This window comes from Copadichromis virginalis, linkage group LG17, assembly GCF_057382275.1.
Source record: "Copadichromis virginalis isolate Kocher_CV1m ecotype Utaka linkage group LG17, C_Virginalis_male_GT1.1, whole genome shotgun sequence".
Taxonomy (NCBI): Eukaryota; Metazoa; Chordata; class Actinopteri; order Cichliformes; family Cichlidae; genus Copadichromis; species Copadichromis virginalis.
This window is the reverse complement of record NC_140634.1, coordinates 10,368,538-10,387,726: the sequence shown is the minus strand read 5'-3', so window position 1 is coordinate 10,387,726 and position 19,189 is coordinate 10,368,538. Positions and strand designations below refer to the sequence as shown.

At 38.2% G+C, this 19,189-nt stretch overlaps 1 protein-coding gene and 1 long non-coding RNA gene across 2 annotated transcripts in view; one reads left to right on the top strand and one right to left on the bottom strand.

Annotated features, from left to right (window-relative positions):
• Positions 1-19,189, top strand: part of LOC146689009 (complement factor H-like) — a 91,089-nt gene that overhangs the window by 11,929 nt on the left and 59,971 nt on the right. The gene's annotated exons all lie outside the window — the stretch shown is intronic.
• LOC146689011 (uncharacterized) overlaps positions 12,010-19,189 on the bottom strand; it is a 20,961-nt gene continuing 13,781 nt past the window's right edge. Inside the window, exons 2-3 of the long non-coding RNA XR_014916045.1 lie at positions 12,362-12,439; positions 12,010-12,253 (exon numbers count right to left, since the gene is read on the bottom strand). This is a non-coding gene — a long non-coding RNA (uncharacterized LOC146689011). The remainder of the gene's footprint in view (positions 12,254-12,361; positions 12,440-19,189) is intronic.

The window sequence follows — 19,189 nt, the reverse complement described above, 5'->3', positions numbered from 1 at the left end:
GTTGTGTTGTTGCCCTTGTATCACATAAATCATTAATATAATGATCCTGATGAACCCTGTAAGGTCAAAGTCATCATAGGAAGTATTCTAATCCTAATCCTATATTTTTGATCTGCTGTTTATGTCTAATATTGTAGGTTCTTGAGATAACGGCTGTTGTGAACTAGCATCACATAAATATTACTGAACTGGATACATTTTCCAGTTTTCATCTTTTTAATCTTTCCTAATCATTTTAAGAAAGAGACACCTGTCTATTTGGAAAATGTCTCTTCATGAACGTATTTTTTATACTGAAATCTTTTACTTTCAAGTTTTTTTTATATATTGAAAATGTAATGCTGATTTATTCAGATATTTGCATCACATTTGGTTTCTTGTTCATACTGTAAATCTCATAGTAAAACAGATTCTCTTCTTCAAAACACAGAAATGTTCAGTCCCTTAAGTACCCACCAGTTTAAGGTGCCAGTTTAAAATATATATTTGCTAGTTTTGTTCTCCCTGTTATGCTGTAGCTAAAGGAGATTTGTTGAGGTTTAATGTAAATGATTGAAGCTTGATACCATTTTAATCTAAAATTAACAAGGGGATTTGAAAGCTTAGTTGTCTAAGGCAAAAATGCACACTGAAACTAGAATGAAATTAGAATATCGGGTTTTTGTTCAAAACTATTCAGTTTCGAATGATATCCAATGACTGATAGCTGTGGTTATCAATATCTGTCAACAATAGGGAATTTTCTCTGCCGAGATATCATTTCATTCACTGTTGATCAGTCTGCCCTGCTTAAAGGAAATAATGGGCAACTATTGTCCACATTAGAAGATTCAAGTGTGAAGAACTTTTATAGGAATTAAGGTTGTATTTTTCTGCCAGGTGCTGCTAATTAAATTCACTACATTAAACAGATCGTCAGCAATCATTAGCACTGCTATAAACACAGATGTTTTGGTAGTTTGTTCATCTGGATCATTCAGTGTGTGTTAACATATACTTCCCAGCAATTGAACAGTTATTCGTCAACTCAGCTAAACAATACCTATGAAAAAAAGAGCTCACTATAGTACATCAAAATAAACTATTGCTGTGAATAAGATTTAAAACTGGAGTCAAGTTAAAAACACTGCTGGCTGTCATTCTGCCTGCTGACATATTTCATCTGTATTCATCTTTTTTTCTCTACACTTGGTTAAGGGTAGAATTGCCATTCTTTTCTGACTTCTTAAAAGACTGGACATTTATTACTTCTTAATTACAGCAATGAGAAACTGAATGCCTATTAATAATAAATATTTAAAGAAAAACTTGCTTAGTTTGAAAATGTAGTGAGAAAGTGTCTTATTACTTTGAATCTGATTTGGTTTCATGTTTATAATGTAAACCTCACAATAAAACAGATTCTCTTTTTCAAAACAGAGAAGAAATGTAGAGTCCCTGAAACACCAGCAGGTCTAACAATCACCACAGATGTAACAGACGATCAAATGAAAAAAGGACAACATTTAACATTTGCTTGTGAAAACAGTAATCACATCATCAAAGGGAATGCAACGCTTGAATGTTTGGAAAATGGACAGTGGAGCAATCCTCGTCCCACATGTGAAGGTACAACACTTGTCCTCTTGTGATCTTACTGTTTATCAGTACAAAGGATGGAAAAAGATTGCTATTGCTGTTTTTGGTATTTCTTGGGGTGTCGTGTGTATGAGTGTAAGTTACACACACTTTAAACCAGAAATTAATAGTTTGTTTTGAGGCAAAAACATATTTCAGGTTATCAGTAAAATGTCCTCTGCCTGATCTGCTCTTGTGTTAATTAGTTTGTGTGAACATTGTTTCTGGTTAATTCTTTGTCACACATGGCCACACAGTGTTAAGGTAAAGGAGAGTGATGCACAGGGTGTATGACAAATATTTCACTTCAAATGAAAAATGATGCATGACAGCAGGTCAGAGTGAAAATGTGATTATTGTGACAAAATATTATCTAATGTTGGTTTTTCCTCTGTTATTGCCCACAATTTTTAGCTGCCCAGCAATGTAGGACGCCACCACGTCTTTCAGGTGGACAGACCAAAACAGCGACTAGAAACACGTACAGACACAATGAAAAGGTCGAATATGTGTGTGACAGAGACTACGGCATGGAGGGTGGGCCGTTCAAAACCTGTGTCGATGGTGATTGGGTTGGAGAGATGAGATGCCGCCGTGAGTTACATTTCCCTTTTGGTGCACACAAAGTTTTTAAATATGTTCTAAGTAAACAAACAGCCAGTGGAGGGCCGCTGGAACCAGTTTGACAAGTTTATTAAATCTGAGAAGTTGGTTAAGTGTGATGCTGAAAAGTTGTTTTCACTAACACAGACAGTAGCTCAAAACTGTTTGAAATGTGGTGCATTTAAGATTATACCTGAACACACCACAATGTAGACTTCAGGGTTAGTTGCAGTTATATCATTAAATAATAATATTAATACGAACAAGAAGAATTCGTTTTTATAGAAACCTCTGTAATAACCCACCATCCCCAAACTGTGCTGCAGCTCTGAGAACATCACAATGGCTTCAGTTCTTAAGTGGATGGGTTTCACTTGTTCACCACCCACTACTTCTCCTAGATACACTATTGCAGTCTTTGAGTCACACTTTGAGAGATTTAATGTCAGGTTTGCCTTTTCACGATTTCAGTGTTTTTAAGTGGCCCTCTATCATTGCCACAGACATCACACATTTCATCACCAGTTAACATGGGTTACATGGAGGAACAGGGAAATACAACATGCTATGGACATGTCAGAGGAAATGTGAGAACCTGATGAGCACACACGAACCATAGAAGAGTTTGAACTTTAAAAAAAAAAAAATTGTTTTTTCACAATAAAATGATTAAAACAATTAAAAGGATAGGATCTGTAAGATGTGGGAGAGGGCAGTAGATGAATATATCAAAGAAGCAGATCATTTCAACAGCAACATGAGTTTGATACCAGTACAACACAGGTTATCATTAGTTACAAAGAGTGCTGACCGCTTTCTAAGCATAACAGAACTACATATATAGGATGACAAAGCAGTCTTAAAGGCTGTGATCTGCACTCGGATTGCATGATGAAAACTTCACCTGAAATGTAAAATAATATGTGACGGTATATGAACATAAAAACGTGACTAAAAAATTTTTGTGACTAAATGTTGTCTAAACTTTTTTTTTCTCCATTGCTCACACTTTTGCAGGTGCCCAGGGTTGTGGGAGGCCACCACCTCTTTCAGATGGAGACACCAAAACAAGTACTAAACAGCTGTACCAACATAATGAAAAGGTTGAATATATCTGTCAGCGTTATTACGTCATGAAGGGTGGACCGTTCAAAACATGTAATGATGGTGAATGGACTGGAGAGATTAGATGCCTCCGTAAGTAAAAGTTTTCTTTATATTTTTCATGTTACATTGTGTGAAGAGAAACGTAAAAAGTCATTTTGGTTTTTGTTTTTTAATTTTGTTTAATTCCAGAGGTGTGATCGATATTTACAAAAATATACACGACTGCTTGTGAGCCTCTCAAGATGAGAAACTATGTATAAAATATGAAATTAAATATGTTACTCACAAACAGCGAATGCATTACTTTGTTGAAGCCCTTCAATAAACATCTTAAATGTTCAGTTTAAAGTCCACTGTGGTGGTGTACACCGCACGCATTTAAAACACTGTGATAGATTTTTTGGAGCATGTTGTGTTTGACATAAGAAATCAACAGGTACAAAATCATTTCTCACTGTGTGGATAGTAGGGTCTGAAGTTTACTGACAAACATTTTTTATGTTTTTCCATGATGAGCTCCAGTAAGACCTTCTTTAATTTTTTTCCTGTTGACTTCAGGTGATATTATAAAATAGACATGATGAAGTTGAATTATAGTACAGAGCCCTTGTCACACGCATAGTTATACGAGCACACCACGCAGTGAAATGTATCCTGACACGCTCCTCGACTGTGCAAAAAGAGAGAGAGAACATTATGTACATGCAAAAAGAGAGAACATATATACATATAACCATAAAAGTGAATTAAATAAAATAAGACAATCTGGAAATTTCAAATTGAAACATCTGAAAAATGTACATTGTGCAGGTGGGTATTAAAGTGTCTAGTACTGTAGTGAGGCTGAGAGGAGTCAGGCTGGGATGGACAGGACTTCAGCATGTAAAATAGTCACAGAAATATTACATAAAATTAACAGTGAATGTAATCACCCCACAAGAGCAACAGCAACAGTAGATCATCTGTGTACCATTCCAGCGTTTGACCACAATTTAGAATTAGGCAGGAGAAAATCAATTTTATTTGTAGCCACAGAGTCCTTTACAGAACACAATATTCTGTACATTCATGTATTTTACTAACGTTAAAAAACTGTTTATCTTTTATGTCTTACAGAACCCTGCACTGTGAATAGAGACGACATGAACAGACATAATATTCAGTTCAGATTTTCAAGAGATGATAAACATGATGATGAAATCGAGTTTATGTGTACCAGAGGAAGACCTGTTGGGACACTGAGAATGCGTCAGAAGTGTGAACATGGTGTGATACATTTGCCGACTTGCCAATAATGCTTTTATGTACAAGACTAGATAAACACGAGGGCACTAATGTGTCAATAATTGGAGAGCAGAATAAAGACTTAGACCAGTGAAGTACCAGTGCTGTATGTGGTCATTTCAATAAAAGCTAATAAATGCTGACTGAGTCTGTTTTCAGCGACTACGTGTTTTCTGAGTGAAATCTATCTTGCATAAATCTTCTAACACAAATTCACAACCTATATGCCTCACTTGGCTTAGCCTGAGAATTTTATGATTTAATAAAGGTTGCCCAGCAACTGAATTTTGAATACTAACTATCTGATTTAAAGAGTTATCAAATGATCTGTATAAAAACATGACTTGGCTGATGTTTGTTCAGTCATAAAAACCTTTTGATCGTTCTGGAGTTTCCATAACTTCTCTCTGGGTCACTGTATGTAGAATCATTCAGACAAGGAAAAAAATCCACCTGACGTGTACTTTCCTCTATAATATATCAGGAATTTTAATTTAACAGGTTTTCTGGTCCAAACAAAGATTTTTTCCTACAGTCAAATACAACCCATATGAGCGTTTGCAAAATAGGCAGACCCAACAAAACCAGTTATCATGAGATGGCTAGTAAATTACTTCACTTTAAGAGCATTCATGTTGTTATAGACAGTGTTGCTGTTAATGTATGTTTGGGGGCGTTGCACCCTGGAACCTTCAGAGGTTTTTCAGGGTTCTCCCTGCCGGATTGTTATGGGTGGGACAGTTTTCCTGTATGTGTGCGACTAGCTGTGGTTGTTTCTAAAAGTGGTCAGTAAACGTCCTAAAACTGGCACTTGAGTTTCCGAGCATTTTTATCCTGAGGTTATAACGCATGTCAATACAAGCTGTTTGTGTAGTATCGCATGCTCTTTATTCCTCACATACTCCACTGAGATGAGACAGTGTGTCATTTTATGATCAGCATATTAGTAACAGCACAGTCTGCTTGAAATGAAAATCATGGCACCGATAATAACTACAAGAGCCGAGAAAAGAAACTGTTAGAGACAGACGTTCTCGTTATTTTTAGCTTCCACTTTGCATTTATTTGTGGGTTTAATGTATGTTTTATTAAACAATAATAAATTATTAAACAATTAACATATTCAGTTACATAAAATCTGTCCTTAACTACGGAAATACCACTAGACCCACATCAAAACCTTGCCAAATAACACCAAATAGAATCTAAACAGTGCAAATCATTTTCCAATTCAAAGTCTTACTTAAATATTATACAATTTATACAGAGGCTTTTTAAAACAGGTCAAAAATCCTGATTAATTCTTTAGAAAAATAAATATAAGAAAGGATCACTTATTCCAGTTGTGTTGGGTTTTTTCCATGAGTGAGGACAAATATGCTCAAAATAATTAGATTTCACTTTTTATTAGAGACAAAGAGGTTTAGAGACAAAGCACCCAGGATGTAAAGACTTTTATTGCATGTCACAGAAACATCAGGTTAACATCATGTGACCGGTCTGAATAGGGTTGCCAACCGTCCCTTAAAAAACGGAATCGTCCCGTATTTAGAAACAAAAGTACACGTCCCGTATTGAGCTAATAAGGGACGCACTTTGTCCCGTAATACAGTGAGAATCAAAAGTAGTCTATAAATGTTAATGGAATTAACGCTTTGTTTGAAAACATAATTCCCAGCCCCTCTCCTGCTTTGTGACCAATGAGCTGACAGCACACTTATGACAATTTGAGTATGACAATTCAGATTACCGCTCATCTCATTGGTCGAGGAAAGGTCGCTTGCGGAGAAAATACCGGAAGACAACAGATGACCACAACAAGAAGCATGGCCAACAGGGAAACCAACGCCAACACTGCGGTGCAAGTCTCGGATGACAGTAAACCTAATGCTGGGCAAACACTGTGCGATTTTTTTCAGTCACATTATTCAGCTCCTGCTCAAACTGCACGATTGACTCGCAGGGGTTAGAAGTTGGTAGGTCACGATGCAGGTCTCACACTATACCGCCCGATGCTCTGATGCGACCTGAGAGCTCACACTGTGCCTCCATAACATGAAGGTTATAGCAGAAAATCTGTCACTCGCTCTCGCTCTCTCTGTCTTTCACTCACACACACACGCACACCACCACCATCAACTTTGCTAAATTGCTAATGAAAAACACTGATCAGGCAGCTGTGATTGAGCAGCAGTGTAGATCCAACTATTTTCACGGTTGTTGTGGTCGTGATAATTTTGTGATGCCACATCGAAAAGGCTCGGATGAGCTTTCCAAAGTTCTACAAGTTGTGCCTCCATCGCTTGTGTCCAGATCACACGCTGCACTGCTGTGCTATTTCGTGTTTTTCACCGACGTTTACGTGTTTGCGCGTGAGCAGTTTGAGCGGCTGCAGTCGGTGAGACCCTCACGAGCGATTGATGATCGGGAGCTGGTTGTGAGGTGTTAATCACTTCTCGTTACCCCACGTATACTACACGATGCACGATGAAGGCCAAAATCGGTCCGATCACCAAAACGGTCGCACGACTCAAAAATCGGCTCAAAATGGGCCAAAAATCGCACAGTGTGAGCCCAGCATTAGAGCAGCAATGTTTGTTCACCTCAGAGAAAGGGAAGAATGGGAAAAGGAAAACACCTGGCTGGAAAAAGTTAATATGGGCATGTGCAGTGAATATCAGCGCTATGTGGCCAGAAGTGTGATAATATAACTTATTTTGTGTAATAAACAACTGCAAGGATAGATGATTACAACAAATAGATCACTAATACATAAAAGTAATACATAGATGAATAATGATGATGAGTTAAGATGCATAATCATGGGAACAAGCTGGTTTAGAAACAGGAGCAGCTGATGAGCGTCTGAAATAATACCTCAACTGAAGCCAATTGTACTAAATGCACTAAATGTGCACTGTTACAAGAATGTTTTTCCTTCTATTGTTTTCTATTATTTTAAGTTAAGCAGGACAGAGTTCTTTTAAAGAAAGATTTACTTATATTCTCAAAAGTTAAGCATGACAGTTTAAGAAAGAGACCTGTTTTACTGTGTTAATGTTGTCATTTTGAGCTAAAAATAAATGGCTAAATGATCACTTGTTTCCCATATGGTCATATCACAAAGAATAGAATATGCATCTACTTAAATCAACTTCAAGTCAAATGGTTAAAAAAATAATTTCACACAAAAAAAGAGCTAAAAATTCACCACACTGGGAAGGGTGAAGACAACTGGGTCGCCCGGCCCTGGCCACGAGGTGTCCCTTATTTATTTTTCGGGGAGTTGGCAACCCTAGGTCTGAACAGTTGAGGGTGGTCTGATATGAGCTTGTGTTTCTTCTTTTGCACCTCTCTGGATCTCCTTATTTAGAGATGACTCTCTTGCAGGCAACGCTCCCTTTACCATGGCAACCACCTCTTACCCTCTGCTCAGATCTACATAAAGAGATAGCGAAGGGAGCGAGGAAAAGAAAAGGGAGAGAAAGAGCTTCTCTAACCACAGAAATTAACAGCCGAGTTTCCTCTAGCAGAGTGGGCCTCAAGGTTTTGTACCTTCTGGTGCCATCACCAGTTCAGGCAGACCTTGCTCATCACACATTCCACAGAAAAGAAGGCTTCTCTCTGTTTATGCCTGTTAGTGGGTGAGGGTAGCAGTCTAAACATAACTATGTGCAGTAAATGATAAAACAAATGTTTGATGCAAATGATGAGGTAAAAGCATTATTGATGAAAATTAATTTGATCAACTGCCATTCTTTAATCTAGAGCAAAAACCAATCATTCTAATGTAGCGACCCTGAAGTAGCTAGGCCCGCCTAGAGTTCGTTTTACTTTATCTTACTAGTGATGGGTCAGTCGCGAACAAAACGGCTTTTGGAACTGCTTTATTTTTTTCTTTCTCTCACACTTTTTTCGCTTCATGCCACACTGATCAATATGTGTTTGTTTTTTTGTTTGTGCTGAGCAGAGGGGGGAGGGGCGATAGTTACACTAATAGCAGCATTAGCACATGAACAGAGGGAGAGGAAGAGGGAGAGAGAGAGCCAGAGGCAACAACAAGAAACAATATTAGAAAGGTATAGTAAAGAAAATGAGTGATGCAAAATCTGGAACCATTTCAATTCTACTGACATTACAAAGGCAGAGTGTAGAGTCTACAAGAAAAGAATATCATATAGGCTTCACAAACAAACTGCACAGGTACCTGAGAACTGTCCACCCATCAGTGCAATGGGAAGATAAAACACAGTCAGTTGAGTGTGATATTAATGAAGGTGCCAGTGTGTCTACTGCAACTGCTGCTGCTGCTGCTGCTTCTGCTGCAGTATCTACAGCATCATGCATCTGAATGCAAACCTTTACCTAAATTAAAGATCTGGGTCTTCAGTTTTTTCTTTTTGCTTTGCATAATTTAATCTATATTTTATTGTGTTGTGGTTTCCAGTGTTTTGTGTTGTTTCACTTTAAATTTGTTTAAAAGAAAAAGCTGAAAATTTAAATAGTTCAAAGTTTAACTGTAAATAGTTGTTTTTTGGGGCAGCACGGTGGTTAGCACTGTTGCCGCACAGCAAGAAGGTCCTGAGTTCAATTCCAACATCAGGCCGGGGTCTTTCTGTGTGGAGTTTGCATGTTCTCCCCGTGTTTGCGTGGGTTCTCTCCGGGTACTCCGGCTTCCTCCCACCGTCCAAAGACATGCAGCTTGTGGGGATAGGTTAACTGATTAATCCAAATTGTCACTAGGTGTGAATGTGAGTGTGAATGGTTGTCTGTCCCTATGTGTTAGCCCTGCGACAGACTGGCGACCTGTCCAGGGTGTACCCCGCCTTTCGCCCTATGACAGCTGGGATAGGCTCCAGCGCCCCCCACGACCCTGAAAAGGATAAGCGGAAGCGAATGGATGGATGGATGGATAGTTGTTTTTTGTATTTCATTATGTTATGTGGAGTAAATAAATAAAAGCATATTTATATAATAAACATATATAAATAAACAAAAAACATTTTTACATTAGTAATTCATTTTGTGCATAATATTCTATTGTTGTTGATAATAAATTAATTAAAACAACAAAACAACCTGAAGAGCCGCTTGGGAGCCCTAAGAAGCCAACACTGTTACATCTGGCTCTTTTTAGAGAACCGGCTCACTAAAAAGAGCCGGTTCTCTAAAACGAGCCGGAATTCCCATCGCTATATCTTACCTGCTAATTTTGTTATCGGTTCCTGTTTCTATATACATAGAATTTTTTTAGGCGTTCCCTTTCTTTTCAGAAGCTTTTCTCACTTTGCTTGGAAGTTTAGTGTTTCCCTTTTCCCACTCTAATCACACAATAACTACTTACTAAAAACTTATCTGGGAATAGGAAACATTCAATTGCAACAAGATCTTCAAGTTGAATTAAATTTGTTAACTGAGTAACAAGCAAAAAAAATAATTAAATCAATTAGTCACCTTCAGTTTCGAAAATAGAATAAGTAGAATAAAGTCCCAAAGTAACTTGTGATTTAATTCACCACTTTAGTTTAATGGGCCACCACCACACACACAGACACACACAAACCAACCCAGAATCGCCACGTCCGATATGGTTGCAGGCCTGGATCGCTGTGGTCGGGGGAGCCAGTGGCCCTGAAAAAAAAGTATAAACTGGCGCCTCTCTTCTGAGGAGGAATCTGGTCAAATCCAAGAGGAGTCCTCTTCCCTGCCGCACTGTCTGTCACACAGGAAGAAATGCAGTAAGCCTCCTCCCAGGCAGCTGCAAACTGTAGAACGAAGTCTCCAACCTTGAATCCAGTGCAGTCCTTGCTGTAATTTCCAGAGGCCGCCGTTGCAGCTAACACCAATTGATTAGTTAGGCAGCCGCTCACTGTTTTTCTAGGAAAATTTAATGACTAGTCCAATGTATTGTGAGTTTTTCCACGTACAGTGGTTAAAATGGCTTTATCGTGACCATCGAGTATAGGTTACTATGTGTAGAGGTTTTTGTGAGAGAGAAGACAAATATGCTCCAATTATAAGTTTTCGCAATTTATTATCAAAAACTGGTTTTACATGGCGCTATAGACCTCCTCTCTCCGGCACAGAGACAAAAGGCTGCTGCACCCAGGCAGTAAACATTTTTTCATTATGTTTGATAAGGATAATGTTAACATGATTGGTCGAAACAGTTTAGGGTGGCCTTAGGTCTGATGTCAGCTCACATTTCTTCTTCTGTAATTTTCTGAGCATCTCCTTATTTGGAGATGCCACTTCAAGTGGCTTTCGGTCAGACTTGCAGAAAGAGAGAAAGAGCTTCTCCAATCCCAAAATTTATGACCATGTTTACCTTCTGGTGCCTTCACTAGTGAGACAGACCCTAACCCGCAAATTCATTAGAGAAGGGAGCTCCTCTCTATTTGTGTCTGTTAGTATCTGAGTGTAGCAATCTACTTCTAATACTACTCTACAATGATTAACTATGTGCAATAAAGTATAAAACACAAATATGTGAAGCTAATTATGAGATATTTATTATTTACATTTATTGAGTCTGTTGGCATCATGAAAAGTTTATGAAAGACTCCACAAAGCTAGGGGGCACGGACTTCAGAAGTCATTCGTCATGTCGAATGACCAGCAGATAAACTCTCAGGTTGGTAATAAATGTATTACATGTATAAGAACAAGCGTCATGTTAACAAATGATAGCCATACAGTAACTTTTATGCTTATTGTAGCTGTTAGCTAAAAATGCTAATTTAGCGTAGTTTGCACTGAATTCAGCTTCGACAAACAAATATGATCGACTGTTTCTAGTAGAATTCCAGAGTTGTCATCTTGTACCCTCTCAGAGCCCTGTATGCTTGTAGAGACCCCTACAGTAGGGAAACATGCAAAACAGTGTCCAAACCTTTGTATTTTAGCTTTATTTATGTCTTACACAGCATCCCAACTCTTTAGCTAACTTAATAACTTTAGCTAAAGTGAATAGTTGGTCTAATTCATTAGTGCAGCATTTGAAACAGAAACAGTCATAGATGTTATGTTTATCCAAGTACGCTGTTAGGTGGACAGCAACTGCATTCTCTTCTGACATAAAAGTCATATATACATCTTTTGATTTTATATAATAATTAATTGATACTTTTAACATTTTTCTACCTGAAAGAGCTGAAAAAATGTTCAGTCTGTGATCTGTTCTTCTGCTTAGCCAGGAGAAAAGAAAGTGGCCCTGCCTCTATGAGCTCTCTGACCAGGCCAAGACAGGAATGGAGAAAATGGCCTCAATATGGGCATTGTTGGAAGGCATGTCATTACTTTACATAAAGAAGACTGATTGTGAACATTTGTTAATCCTGGCTAATCCGACTCTCCTCTTGTATAACTTTTAATGTGTCACAATCACAAAGGCAGGAATCAAACACAGGACTCTAAATAGTGCAATCAAAAGAGGTTTATTTACACAATGCCACCAGGTGAGATATATAAATATATACAGTGTTGGGGGTGAGAGGGGCTCCAGGGAATCCAAGGAGGTACAAGGGGAAAAAGGCAAACACAATTAAACTCCTCTTCACACTAGCACTTCACAATCCACAGAGGTCCACTCACACTCACTCGATGGGGGTTCGGAGGGAAACAGGGAAGGGTCCAGGAAGTTCTGTACATGGAAAGGAAACATGTAGAGAGAAAACAGGAATCACAAGGCCAGCTGACACTAACAGAGGTAAGTACAACAATCCAGCGGAGAATATCACTCTGCCATCACCTTAAGTAGTAGGCAGGGTAATCCAGGACAATGAATTACAGGTAAGCCAGCTGCCTTCAAGTGTGTTGGTCAAGGACCCTGTAAATGAGTAACACCCAGGAGGAGAGGAGTGTGTAAAAGAGAGATAGAAAAACACAAACCTAGACAACACAGAGAGGAATGGAGGACTGTGACATAATATTCATATTGATATAAGATTCACTCCACTGGGTGAATACGGTAGAAAGAGAAAGGGAGAATAAAACAATATTTATTTATTTATTGGACTTTATTGACCCGACCTGCAACAGACTGTCTTCATACACCTGGAATGATCGATTGCAAACACACTATATGCATGGAGTATAAACATTTGAATCTGGAATAAACTGTAGAGCAACTTAACTTTCATGTAAGGGGTCTGGTGATTTTGGAGAGTTGTGTGCTTTTAGGAATAGCAATTAAAGACACCATATCAGGCATTTTTGTACTTTGTTTTCCTTTAGGCAATCAGATTTTTTCTTTTGAGTATGTTTTTTTAAATCTAGTGTATTGTACTCTTATATGTCATCCATACTTTATTAATGCACTTTGCATCCTTTTGAAACCTTTGTCGTAAAATTGTACATGCACAAACTCTTCCTTAAAATCCTCATACATCAATATGTTTTGGTTTTTATAAATCTCTACCTTAGACTCTTCCTCACCTTTTCCAGATTTTCACAGTCCTGAACATGTGAACGTTACACATTTACGTAAGTGGCACAATAAACAGACCACAAACCTCATTTGGAAATGAATTTGATTGCAATGGGAAGCAGAGACAAAAAGTTAGTCATTTATTCCACCTCCTCACTCATATGGAAGCTGATTCAATCTGGTTGTCACTTCCCCATTTGATCTAAATACAGACTGAATGTAATGCAGCTAAATCAGCACATGAATCCTAAGCTGACGTGACTGGATTAAGATGAATCTGATAATGGTCACAGACAAACAAAAGTAAATTAACCTTTCATTTAAGGTAAGTAAAAAAATTATATACTTTATGCCAGTAATATTTAAGATTTCCATTCACGGAGGAAGCTATTATATGAAGCATGAAAACCGTGTACAAGAATTGCATAATCTTCTTTTTACACAGCATATTTCCCTTTTCATGGCCCCTTTATACATACCTTATGTACACAGCAGGTCTAAAGGTTTAGAACACCCCAATTTTCTAGTTTATTATTGAAAATTATGCTGTTTATTGTCTCATTGCACTCTAAAATGAAAGTATAGTACAAAAAAAGCAATTGGAGTTGAAAGAGAAATCATGGAATTAATTTAAAGACCAAAATGTATTTTTTAAACTTTTGACTTATCAAAGTAGCACCTTCGGCAGATATAACAGCTGAACAAACCTGTGGCATTCTTTCTACAATAGAAATCAAATATTCTTCAGAGAGTTCTTCCCACATCTGTTACAGATGTTCCCATAAATGTGTAGCACTTGCAGATTACTTTGCTTTCACTCTGTCCAGTCCATCCCAAACTCTACGGGGTTTAAGTCTGGACACTGTACAATACAATACAATACAATACAATACAACTTTATTTGTATTGCACATTTAAAACCAGAGGTACACCAAAGTGCTTCACAAAATCCAAGAAAACAGTAGCAATTGGCCACAGTTGCCTTTCCTAAAAAACTATATTAATACATCAAGCTATTTTCTCTTACTGCTGCTCTCCTAATTGCTGCTTCTCTTATGAGATAATTACGATATTATATATTTTATATTATATATCATAAAATATAAAAATCATAATGATGTCACCAGCGGTCCCCAACCCCCGGGCCTCGGACCAGTACCGGTCCGTGAGTCGTTTGGTACCGGGCCATGAGAGTTGAGGCTCAGGTGTGAAATGTATAGTTTTCAGGGTTTTTATCGGTTTTCAGCGTTATTTTGTTATCGTTTTTATCATTTACTCGGTTTTCCTGGGTCTTTTCACGTGTGTTATGAATAAATCTTCTTTTTTCGGTACCGGTACTAGTTTTATTTTGTTGTATTTATCCGCGACACCTTAAAGGCCGGTCCGTAAAAATATTGTCGGGCATAAACCGGTCCGTGGCGCAAAAAAGGTTGGGGACCGCTGGCCTAGACCACTGAACATTTCATAATGGTTGTGCTAGTTTGAGTCTTTTTGTTTCCTTTTGGTTATTTATTGATGTAATGACCTTGTCCTCTTGCCAATAAAGCTTTTTTCCTTAACTGGAAGTGACACAAGCTGCCTGAACAAACATGTAAATGAATGACAAGAAGAAAACGGTAAACAAATCACATAAAACTTGCAGAATCATTCTGTGTGAGCCAATATCTTTAATACTTATATTAATATTTCAGTATACCTATACTAATATTTAAAACATTTCATTTAAAAAAAACAATCATTTCATACAGTAATAAGTCTGAATAGCTATTTTCACAAAAATCAACTAGAATTTTGGATTTTAATAATACAATTCTAAAAAATATATTACTAATAGTATAAAATGTTGTGGTTGTGGGAAGACACCACCTCTTTCAAATGGAGACACCAAAATAACTACTAAACAAGAGTACCAACATAATGAAGGAGTTGAATATGTCTGTCAGCAATTCTTGCTCATGGATGGTGGACCATTCAAAACCTGTATCGATGGTGAATGGACTGGAGAGATTAGATGCCTCGGTAAATTACAGTTCCTTTTATATGTTCCCTTTTTATTTTATTAAATACAGAAAAAGAAGAAAAGATTTGAAGTTTATTCTGAATCTTGAGTTTGCATTTGTTGTCTTTTCATTCTTAATATGAGGACCAAAGAGATGTTGATGCAAGTGAAGGTCATCATTAGACTTGAAAGAAACACAGAAAACCTTGGGAGAGACCAAATCAATAATCTGAGAAATTGTTTTATTTTGATAAACAAAACCAGGTCAGAAATAGGGTGGATAATCACAGAATGCTTTCAACTTCACAACATCTACCCGAGAATCTTGAGGAGATAGGAATATCACTGTCAAAATCAGGAGATGCTTCATGAATTTAAAAACTGATAGATTACAGCTGGTCCACTCAAGTACAAAAATACCAACAACAAGAAGGCCAGACTAGACTTTGTCACAAAACCTCTAAAAGAGCCAGCACAGTTCAGATATTTTTTCCTTTGTAGAGATGAAACAAAGATTAATGTGTAATAGAATGATGAAGAAGAGTATGTAGAATGAGAGAAAAAGCATTATCTGAAGCATATTACATTTGATAATATATGAACTATCAAATATCAGCGATCAGCGAGCTCCAGAATGCACACCCCAATGGATTGTTTATTATCGCCAGAGATTTCAACCACACAAATCTCAAGTCAGTGCTTCTGAAATTTCATCAACACATGGACATCGCGAGAAGGGGGGAAAACGCGCTGGATCTTGTTTACACAAATATTTCCATGTCTTGAGCCATCAGAGCAGCGAAGCACACGCATGGCAGAAGAACCCACAGCCACTTCCAAGACAGCAGTGACACGCCACGCATGTGGCAGGGCATCCAGGCCATCACAAGCTACAGAAAGACAACACCTGCCTGCGATTGTGACTCCTCCTTACCAGACACACTAAACAACTTCTATGCACAGTTTGACGCACAGAATGATGTGTTGGTGAGGAAGTCCTCCGATCCTCACAACAACCAGGTTCTGTGTCTGACCTCTGCTCATGTGGGGAAGACTCTTCGCAGAGTTAACCCAAAGAAAGCTGCTGGTCCAGATAACATTCCTGGAAGACTACTCAGAGAATATGCAGACCAGCTGACAGATGTCCTCACTGACATCGTCAACCTTTCCCTGAGGTGCCTCAAGGCCACCACCATGGTTCCTGTGCCAAAGAAGTCCCCAGTGTCCTGCCTCAACGGCTACCATCCTATTGCAGTCACACCCATCATGATGAAGTGCTTTGAGAACCTCATCATGAGGCGCATTAAGACCCTGCTGCTACCCACACTGGACCCACTGCAGTTCGCCTGTCACCATCATGATGCCATCGCCACCACTCTACATCTCGGCCTCTCCCACCTGGATAATAAGGAAGTAGTGTACGAATGCTGTTCATAGACACAATCATTTCTCAGCACCTGATCGGAAAAGTGAGCCTACTGGATCTGAACACCTTCCTCTGCAACTGGATCCTGGACTTTCTGACAGAAAGACAGTTCGGATCGGCGACAGCATCTCCAGCACCACCACACTGAGCACTGGAGCCCCTCAGGGCAGTGTGCTCAGCCCACTGCTGTTCACTCTGCTGACTCACAACTGTGCAGCAATGCATCATCAAGTTTGCCAATGACATGACTGTAGTGGATTTCATCAGCAAGAACGACAAGCCAGCATAGCTAACGGACTGGTGTATAACCAACAACCTGTTTAAGAAATGATTGTTGACTTCAGGAGAGCAGAGATCACTGTAAAACTTAACATTGATGGATGCTCTGTGGAGGTTGTCAAGAGCAGCAAATTCCTTTGTGTCCACCCGTTTTTTTTGCAGTATTTGCAGATTGCACTTTACGTAGTCCTGTGTTGATTGTCTGTTACATGTCATATGTAGCACCGTGGTCTCGGAGGAACGTTGTCTTGTTTCACTCTGTACTGTACCACTGTACATGGTTGAAATAACAAAAAAAGCCACTTGACACTTGAAATGTGGTGGAGGTAATATTATGGCATGAACATGTATGGCTGTCAGATGAACTGGGTCACCAGTGTTTACTGACGATGTGACTGCTGATAGAAGTAGCAGGATGTCCCAAAAGATTGATTCTATTCATGTGGATGTAGTGTTTTCAGTGGTCGAAATAATTAATCACTCATCCAAGTAACTTCTTCAGTCTCAACTAAATGCAGGTTTTTTCAACCTGAAACTAGCACCACTGACTAACAGTGGCCTGTTAGGTCAATTTCATGATCAATAATATACAAATGGTCATTGATCAATGGTCATGAGTACAATTCACAGAGAGTTTAAGAATGGCTGACATTACAGCACCGCAGCCATACAGGTGTGCAAATTTCTGACTTAAAATTCTGAATATTTGTCTAACAAATAACTCTGCTCTAAAATCCAAAAATAAATAAGTACATAAATTAAATAACTGGCCCACTTATTTAGAGAAAGCTCAGTTTAAATCCAAATGTGACTTTTAAACATTTCTTATTCTTCAAAATTTCAGTACAGAAATCTATGTTAGAGATGGCATGTAAAATAGCCATAGAAAAACAAGATAATGACATTTATAGTTAGGCAGGAAAAAATAAACTAAAAAATAAATCATACCCATAATGCCCTTTAAAGAACACAATATTCTGTGCATTCTAGAGATGGCACGATACCACTTTTTTATGTCCGATACCGATACCGATATCATAAATTTGAATATCTGCCGATACCGATATGAATCCGATATAGTGTTTTTTAATCAACAAAACTGTTTTTTAAATATCTTGCTGCATTTTGTATAAGTTCATACTCAAGTTTAAAACAACAACTACACTAAAGCTATTCTGTTATACCTGTATGCAAAAAAAAAATATTTCATAGTTCAGCAATACTGATCAATCTAATAAACTTAAACCTACACCATCCTCCCTATTCTGGTATTTTAAAGAGTACTTAGCATAAATATTAAGCAACCTAACTAATAGGGCTCCAACTCCCAGCAACAACAAAAATAAATAAATAAAAAATAGGGAACCACCCCTCACGCGCCACCTCATGATGCTTAATCGACGTAATCAACCTTAATTTGATGCAGTGTGAAAAAAAATGCACAGAAATCAATTATTTTTCAAGAAATATTAAATAGATTCAACATCTTTCTTCAACAAAATTGCAGACTGCACAGATGGTACCTTCCCAAAGGAAAAAGTACTATAGCTTACTAGGGTATATTAGACTTAATAGTTACTATATACAGTAATTGACTTCTATTCATTTTACATCAAATTAAAACTTTGGGTGTCAGATAATTATTTATTAAAAGCTAGACATTTTAAATGAGAATAAGAAAGAAAAGTATGTCTTTGTGCCCCCTTTTCCCTGTTAATGCCCTATCGGCCCCCCTGGCTAAACTTTGCTAGATCCGCCCCTGCACAGTTACCAGCGTCAGCTACGTAGAAAAAGATCCTCGAGTAGAAAGTAATATTAAATACATTCTAACAACAGCTGATCAAGCTTAAACGTGCTGCTGTTGTTCAGCCGCTGGTTTCCTCTTTCTGGTGCAAAGTGGGCCAAAAGCAAACTAGAGACACGACTGGCGACAGAAAAGCCGATCAGCTGATCGTTAAGCAGTTTCATGATTGAAGTAGCAGCAAGAAGAGGCAGTCGCTCCATATATCGTTTGTTAAGCTTAACGCAGGAATGCTTTACAAACATTCAGAGATGGACTTACACACTTGCTTTACTTCTCTCGGGGATAACTTTGTCGGAGATGAAATGCCGGGTTGCTAGCGAAGCTCCACATGCTATCCAGACCACCGACAGGTCCCGCATGCCACAGCCGCTCTATCACGTGATGCATACTGCTCCGACGTGCTAACGTTCTGAGGTGAGTTACGGCGTGTTGCAAGTTTTGTGAGGTGCTTTCGTGATATTTAATGGATCGGATTACATTTTTTATTTTTCTCCGATATCCGATCCAGTAATTTAGGTCAGTATCGGACCGATACCGATACGTAATATCGGATCGGTCCATCTCTAGTGCATTCCTGTATTTTATTAACATTAAAAGGCCTTTCTTTTTTTTGTCTTACAGAAACCTGCACTGTGAACAGAG